Source organism: Chelmon rostratus, chromosome 6 (genome assembly GCF_017976325.1).
Source record: "Chelmon rostratus isolate fCheRos1 chromosome 6, fCheRos1.pri, whole genome shotgun sequence".
In the NCBI taxonomy this organism is placed as follows: Eukaryota; Metazoa; Chordata; class Actinopteri; order Chaetodontiformes; family Chaetodontidae; genus Chelmon; species Chelmon rostratus.
In genome coordinates this window covers 29826747-29833144 of record NC_055663.1, presented here as the reverse complement: position 1 = coordinate 29833144, position 6398 = coordinate 29826747, and positions in this window count along the sequence as shown.

Here is a 6398-nt window from a genome sequence, read left to right as displayed (position 1 = left end):
TGAACCGCTTTGCTTCAGACGTTTCAGAGCATCAGCGTCGTCTTTATTTCCGCCACAGTGCAGCTCTCCTCTGCCTGCTAGTTTTCTCTATTTTTTCCATTTTCACTAACACCACTGCTAAAATCGTCACGTTTTTGTGTGCAACAAACAAGCAAAAGATGTTTTCCAAAGCTGACTGCCGATCAAAACAGGAGGAAACAGTGCAAAAGAAAAGTGAGTGTGAGTCAGCGGGGCCTCGGGCCTTACGTTGACCCTCTGCAGGTTTAATATCAGACAGTCTCTCTGTTGATGATGAAGATGCTTCATGTTGTCTGACAGCAGACAGCTGTTCATCACTGACATCCACACTCCACTTTCATTTCTCCAGGCTGGATTTTTCCCCCCGCGGTCCTCTCCGAGCAGGACGCCTCATCTGTCATCAGAGCGGCCGCCTCCACCCGCTCCAGGACAATAACATCCCTGCCAGGTGTGATGGACAGCCGAGGCGACGCGATGACAGCGGCGAGCGGTGGACGCGAACGACGACGCTTCCATCACGAGTCTGTCCACGAGTCCGAGCTGCCCGGAGACGCCGCGTCCTCCGCCTGCAATAAACACCTCCTCCTCCGGACGGGCCTTCAGGGCCTCGGCTGCGGCTGCAGCGCGGCGTCGCTCATTCACTCACGAGAAACACGTCATGTTCATCCACGCTGCGATTTATTGGATCAAAGAGTTTCTTTTCCACTTTAGAATTTATTGTCTGCAGCTCGAACTGTGACAGCTGATGGTTTTCTGTTTTCTAAAGTCCTTAAAAACATAAAGTTTGATCCTGCAGTAAAGAGACGGCAGACAGACTCTGTGTGTGGGTAAAAACCTGTTAGATGACACTAAACTGAGCTCCAGGTCCTCCTCCATGATCTGAGACAAGACTCAATGCTAATCTCATTAGCAACCGAGCTAACGACCTGAGCATGCCCCCCCCCTTTCTGTCGCGTAAACACAGTCTACACGTGGAAGCATTAATTTCACGTGTGCTTTTTTGCACGGAGATACGAGGTTTGTCTCTAAAACAGCACCGATGAACAAACATCATCATCGACTGTCACTGCTGCTACCAAAACCCCAAACCACCTGTCAGAGCCCATTATTCAGACTGACAGTTCCCATGATGCTCCTGTGTGATGGCCAACACACAGACACACACACACACACACACACACAACCTCGACACAGAGCCACGATCTGACGGCTCAGATTTCACCTGGGAGGCAACAAGGTGAAGAAAACTCTCCGAATCAGGAATATTTTGTGTGCGTGTGAACTCACAAGATCTTACTGAGACGATTAATATTCAGATCCACTTCCTGTCCTTCGTCAGTGTGACCATCCTGACGAAGGACAGGAAGATGAAAACGTTTGGTAAGTACAGCACGCTGCTGTGAGGGTTTTAATTCTGATGGACTGAACTGGAGATCACTCTGATCTTCACCTCGCTGTGTGTGTGAGTGTGTGTGTGTGTGTGTGTGTGTGTTCTCACAGTCAGGCAGACAGTGATTGGATGTCTCACTCTGCTGAAGTTATGAGCTCATTCCAGTTGACGGCCTCGCCCACAGAATCTGATCTTATAATAAATATTGATCCATCGAGTGAAAAAGATCAAACTCAAAGTTCACCTGAACTTTTCAGAAACACTGAGACGCTCTGCCTCAGAGAGACGCTCAGCCTCAGAGAGACGCTCTGCCTCAGAGAGACGCTCAGCCTCAGAGAGACGCTCTGCCTCACAGAGACGCTCTGCCTCAGAGAGACGCTGCAGCGTCTCTAATCTGACACTGATCAGAAGATGTGCAGAGTTTTAATGAGATTAAAATCATTTCTGTTTTCCACCAACAAACTAGAAACAGAAGGCAGGTGGAGAAAGATTTAAACCCAGTCTAACCTGTCCTAAACCCAGTCTAATTTAGTCCAAACCCATGGTAATATGGTTTTGACCTAGTCTAGCCTGGTTCAGATCCAATCTAATCTGTCCTAAACCGAGTCCAACCTGATCTAAACACATTCTAATATGGTTTGAATTGAGTCTTATTTTGGTCTAATCCCAGTTTAACCTGGTTCAAAGCCAGTCTAATATGGTTTGAACCAAATCTAATCTTGTCTAAACCCAGTCTAACCTGCTGCAAATTCAGTTTAATCTGGTTTGAAGTGAGTCTAATTTGGTCTAAACCCAATCTAATCTGGTTTGACTTTATTTGAATTTGGTTTTAACCCAGTCTAACCTGGTTCAAGCCCAGTATATTCTGATTTGAATTTACTCTAATATGGTCTAAACCTAGTCTAGTCGGGTCTAAACCTAGTCTAGCCCGGTCTAAACCTAATCTAGCCTGGTCTAAACCTAATCTAGCCTGGTCTAAACCTAGTCTAGCCCGGTCTAAACCTAATCTAGCCTGGTCTAAACCTAATCTAGCCTGGTCTAAACCTAGTCTGGTCTGGTTTGAGCTCACTCTGATCTAAGTTGAATTGAGTCTAATGTGAGCTCTGCTGTCTTGGCTGTAGACGCGGCGTCAGTCCTCAGACCTGGTCTGGTTCTTCCTTGCAGGTCTATATTCAGACCTGCTGGGAGAAGTCATGAAAACAGAGAGATGATGAGAAAAGCGGCTCCTGTGAATCGATGGCCGACCATCAGCGAGCCCCCTCCATCACGCCGCCACTCATCGACCGGCGCTGCGGTCGCAGCCTGCAGACGTTTGCGGCTGTAATTGAGCTCAGGAGGGTTCATGAGAGTCTGTGCATCACATCCTCAGAGGGCCCCCCCCAACCTGATCCAAGTCACCTCCCTCAGTCACAGCACAGCTCGCAGACACTCAGCTGAGCAGAAACATTTACAGCAGCTGATCTTTACCAGCATCAGCAGACAGGAAGCTGCTGCCTGCGTCGTCTGAGTCTTTGCTCATTTGTTTTCTGTTTGAATCATCAACCAAGTTAAAAAGTTCCCTCCACACAAAAACCCTCTGTGCCGTCTCAGTGCACAAACCGACTGTCAGAGCCACGCAGGTTCATGACCGTCCCTGAAACGTGTTTCACGTGGAAGGATGTTTCATCGCTGTCGTTCTCTTTATGCATCAAAGTAGAAACCCAACATTCTGTCAGACTTTCAAAATAAAGCTTGCTGAGAAGCATTTCAGGTGAAAGCTGGTTAGTTTTAGGAACCAATCGTACCTGGCAGAACATGGTTTGGGTTAAAATAACTACCTGACTATTGGTCGTCTTCTGTGTGACCCCCCCGCCCTCCACCACCTCCCTGGACTTCATACAGATTAAATTTCTTGTCTATTTCGTGAACTGCTCTGATTCTGGTTTGTGGATTTCCAACAAACAAACTGACCACAGCGTGTTTGAAGACACACTCGTCTCTTGAGGCTCTACAGTCAACACCTTATTACACTGTGGTGCGTTTAAGTGCCTGCTGGGACAAACGGCCGCTGCAGGACGGACACATAAATCCCAGAATAACAGTCGTATTAATGCCTCCTCCATAAAAGTGATGTGTTTCCTGCTGCCGACTGGATGACGAGGATCGTAAATATCAGCAGCCGCCGTCAGGCTGATCGCTTTATCCGTCGATGGAGAGCGAAGAAGAACAGAGCACAGTCGCACAGAACAAGTCTGCACATCAGATTCACTGCTGAGCCAACACTTTATTCTTTCTGCGTTTATATTTGGTTGTGAAATATGACAGTTGAGCATCGTAGAAGAAGGAAAGAGTGTTTTCATCGTGCTTTTGGGCCTCCATCACAGTGTTCTTATAAATATATTCCAGTAGTCTATAATCTAATCTGAGCATAAACTCCTTGAGATGCACCATCCGGTTTTCAAGAGGGTCCTCAGGCACAAAAACATGGAAGTGAACAGACACTAAAAGAAAAATAAATATGTAACAGTAATGATGCGACAGTAAATCAAACAAGCCAAACAGTGAACATACCCACATCAACAAGAACGTTGAAGTTAGGGTTCTCCCACAACCCCAAACCACACACACAGAACAGCTCTGATACGATCTGCAGAGAAGAGCTGAACCAACACAGCCTGACAAAACAAACTGAGGGCAAATACACCCACAAACAAGAACAAGAGTATCTGAGGTAAACGTGATACTTCTGGATCAGTTAGACATTATATTCTTTGTGGTGAATATCATCTTTATAATCTCTACACTGATCGATAATTCTTGAATCACTTTTCTGATTCATTCTGTTCAGATCGAGTCAAAGATCCGAGTCTCTGTGCAGTTTGTTCAGTTTTCTCTAAGTCAGGCGAATCCTCCTCAGTCAGTGAACGCATCGTCGTTCTTACTGCTGCTGAGTCTGTCTGCACTTCAGTTCATAATAAAGCCGGCTACAGACCCGCCGCTCGAGAGGTTAACAGCAGCCATTTATTAGCACATCATGATTGTTTCTGTAGCTTTTATGGTCCTTTAATTGGCTTTTAATGAGGATGTAACGCAGAGTGAATCACAGCTACACCGACGACAGCGAGGAGCGAGGAGCGAGGAGCGAGGTTCGTTCGTACTGAAATACTGCAGCCTCACACACAAAGCACAACGCCGTCATGTTTAAAACACACCAGCAGCTCATAACTCTGCTATTAGCAGCTTTTGTTTCAGCCAATCAGATCACGGCAGCTGTCTCAGCTCTGATGTCATCGTCACGTCCTCCTCCCGTCCTGACTTCACCCGAGACGACTCGCGTCCATCTGACCGCGCTGATGTCCACACTGTGGCGGCGGCACTTCCTGCTGCCTGGCGGCGCGATGACGGCTGATGACATGTCAGGGGGATGTCTGTGATTGGCTGAGACGTGGGGAGCGCAGTTCCTGCAGGCGCTGACCTTTCAGCAGGAGACGCTGTGAGTCAGCGTCAGGCGGCGGCTCACAGCTTCTGACGACGTTTTTTTTACAGCGTAGAAACAGGAAGTGATGTCGTGTTGGTGACAGATGCAAATGTTTTAAACACCACCTGTCAGTCATCCAATCACCTGAGCGACTGGCGACAGGTGAAGACGCCGTCAGCACGTCGGCGTCCCACCACTTCCCTCAGAGCACTGACTGATGTGTTTCCCCTCCCATCATCCTTTGTGTCTCATCAATCTTGTGACACTAACAGGCACAAACACAGACGGCGACACGACAAACCGGCCATCAAACACATCGTCTCCCCGGGGGGGCGGCGGGTTTCCCCAGCGAGCGAGTGAACGTGAGCTGCCGCCACCAACCACGTGCTTCATTTCCTGTCTGTGTGCGTGACTCAAACAGCAGATGATGAAATCCTGACTCAGACGCAGTGAAGAGCTGCTGATGTTTCTGATCTTAACGTGTGAACATCAGAACCGCCTGTCGTCTGTGTGTCGCCTTGTTTCCAGGCCTTCGACACCGTCTCTGCACTGACCGGTTTACTGAGGATTTTCTCATTTAACACGATCAAAAACACTTGTTGTATGTTTCTGTCACCTTTACATCAGTTGTGGTCTCGAGCGTCCGGCGCAGAGGCGCCCCCTACAGTCAGGTGAGTGTTAGGACGCAGTGACATGATGTAAAGAAGTGAGTGTCAGTCAGATCAGTCACATGACTCAGGTACATCATGATAAAACGTTTTGACTCTTTTCTTCAGAGTTTCCACCACTTTTATGCACCAACTGATCGTGGATGGATGCTAACATCGTGCATGACGCCTGTTACGCTGAACACAGTGACCTGCTGGAGGCTTCCCAGCTGAAACCCTGTGAACACTAAAACTTATTGATCTGATATCAGAGGAAACCACAGCTGATGGTCCAGATCAATAATTCAGAGGTTTGTCGAGGTTGTTGGCAGAGTTGACTCGGGCAGATTACAGAGACGAGTCCCGCCGTGTCGTTAGCGTGTGATAAATGATGGATGACGACGTGCTTAATTACACACAGTAAACAGAGAGAAGACATGATTCTGTGTCATCTTCAGTGTTATTCACTGACTCGCTGTCAAGACTTCTTAACACGCACAGACTTACTCTGTGTTTTCTGCTTAAAGGCACGAATGGACCAACCAAGAGATGCATGAAGAGACCAAATATGAGCACAAAGAGAAGCTCGTCAAAGAGACACAAACCAGCCCCAAAACGAGCAGGAAGACTCTCAGACTGAGGTCAAATAAGTGCTGCGCAGTCTGGAGGGATCTTTAACAGACTGATCAATGAATCAATCGATACACAAGCAGAACATTGGAAACAGACTCTGGATCAGTGGGTCATCCTGATTTGACTGTTATTGGACGACGTCGATACACTGAAGCACAAACCAGACGACATCGAAAAAGATAAACAGCTGACTCAACAGAAAGTGACTGTTAGAAGACAGGAAACACCTCCATCAGAAGCTCTGACACTGCGT